Here is a 2579-nt window from a genome sequence, read left to right as displayed (position 1 = left end):
GAACTCCCCCAACACTTCTTGTCACCCGTAATCACCGTAGATTGGGCCCTTCTCATGGCGGCAGTCATTATGTGGAGGGAATGTGATTCTGTCTACTGTTCATCGCTAAGTTATACAAGCCACAACCACACTCTACACTTACCTATATCCTTGCTGAACAGTGTGGAATATTTTTCCATACTGGAGGCACAGTTCAACGGCTTACATAGGAAATTCCTATAACTCTTGTCAATACTTTATGGTCTATCTTTTATTTATCACGGGCCGCCCCTTGGATATTTTTATTTAGAGTAAATTCGTTTGGAAATTAGTTGTGGTGGAACCCGCAACCCCTCACAGAGGTCCGACTTGTAAACCACTCGACGATACCATTCAATTACAGATTTAAAATATTATTTTCTATTACTTGCCCTTTTTTAATTTCTTAATTAGAAATTTTTGCTTACACGCTCCAGGAATATAAGAATATTAATTTAAACTGATGAATGATAACAGGTTATTCCCAGATTAAGACAAATGAACCAATGCTTATTCTACTTTATTTATCGTGGGGAAACACTATATTGAATTCTTAGTCGATTTTAGTAAATTCCTAAATATGTTATGCCATTAGCAATCTCCAATAAAACAAAGATTGATATTTCGATTTTCTCTAAGTATTTAGCTTAGTCTATGGATGAAACATATTTTAATTTCAAAATATTAATTATAAAAATAATTTATCATTGTATAATGTGGGAGATAAATATATATAAATATGGGAAAAATACTTTTACTCTATCTTGAAACTTTGAGATCATATAAAATAATATCCGATATTTTAAAATAAGCTATATTATTTACAAATTATTTTATAAGAGAATCCTATTTTTTAAGTGTATTTTGATATTAGTATGTCGTTGCTTATGCATATAAAATACATATTCTTATTATTAACATAGTTAAAAAAGTGATATTATAAGAAATACAAATTCAATGTATAGCATATATATATACAGGTTACCACAAACATGGTCGAATATAGAATTTTAGGTGACAAATATACATTATTATTTACTTATAAATTTATACACAACAATATGCAAATTTATCACATTTGAAAATATCAATATTTGGCTTTTTGGTCTCTGAAATATATACAGATTGATTCGAACCGCGGTAAAGGTAAGTTAATCTGCTTTGATTCCCAATTTTTTATGGAGTTCAACATTAGATGATATTATACACGACTTATATTCTATATATAAAAATATACTTTAAATATGCAAAAATGAACCTAGAATTTATATTTAAACGCAGTTAAATGGTTTAAGAGCTTTTCACAATCTATTTTATGGCCTTATAGTTCCAATGAAATACTCATAGTATAATTTTCTAATATAATTGTGGGTGAAGAGTTATAAAGAAATGGAGGCTATCGAAAACTTGTCATAATAAAAAAAAAGAAAATATACATGACTATTTTATCAATGAGAGTTTTAATAAATTATCAGATTTTATACCCATATAAATAGAAAGTGTAATCAAAGATTCATGTATTTTGATCATAAAATAATAGAATCTATTTATTATAATAATGTTTGCGTGTAGCTGGTACAAAATTATGCAGCAATTTGCGTATATTAAATGATAAAAAATCTTTTGAAGACGAATAGCATAACTTTTTAAATAAAATCCGTAAAAAATTACTTATCATTATGCATAAATATGATTTTATATTTCGTTTCTGCAAGAAGTAATGCATATATAGGCAATTTTAACCATAAAAATACGATATAATCCTTTACTTATATCATTTTAACATTTCAAAACTACAGTACAATTTTAATTTAATTTTATTATGAGTTTACAATTATCGCAATACAAATTCTATACGGTATAATCTAAAGACACTCGTTTATATTACACCTTTTTTTATAATCAACTAGATTTATATAAAAAGAAAAGACTTTTAAATATTTTCATTCTTTTTATGCATTTATTAAGTGCAAAATACATCAAAAATAATATCTTTTCATCTATGCTCGTTTAATAGATAACAATCGTCATTATATAATTGAAAAATCAATCTTTCGATAAGAATATGATAATATTACTACAGCTAAGCATCAATATATACTTAATAATAAATAGTTCTAGCAAAATATTTTCTAAAGAGCAATCATAAGTTTTGCTTGAACAACTATAAAAATATAAAATCGCATTAGCCTATAAATAAAAATCCTAACACAATAATGCTAAAAGAAAGTAGATCGAATAATAACTTAAAACTTGTTAATTTCAGCATTCAAAAATCAATTCAATATATAGAACGATTTTATCGCACATTATATGAAAAGGGAAATTTTAATATAAAAGCAGATGAGAAACAAATTGCAGGATTTTGACAATAAGATGAAGAAAAATAATAAAGTTAGGCTTTTTGAAATCTTATTTATGATTATACCATAGAAAATAATACGGTTTTCCTTTTTTTTGCATTTTAAAATTCGAAAAAATTGTTTACTTTCTTTTACTAGTCGGAAAGCAGCTGGTTTTAATGTGATCTATAACTTGCTTATAAAGAAAACATCATCTTT

This window comes from Rhyacophila brunnea, unplaced genomic scaffold (genome assembly GCF_057557595.1).
Source record: "Rhyacophila brunnea isolate RB1 unplaced genomic scaffold, BYU_Rbru_1.0 scaffold_168, whole genome shotgun sequence".
NCBI classification, from domain to species: Eukaryota; Metazoa; Arthropoda; class Insecta; order Trichoptera; family Rhyacophilidae; genus Rhyacophila; species Rhyacophila brunnea.
Note: the sequence above shows the minus strand (reverse complement) of the source record.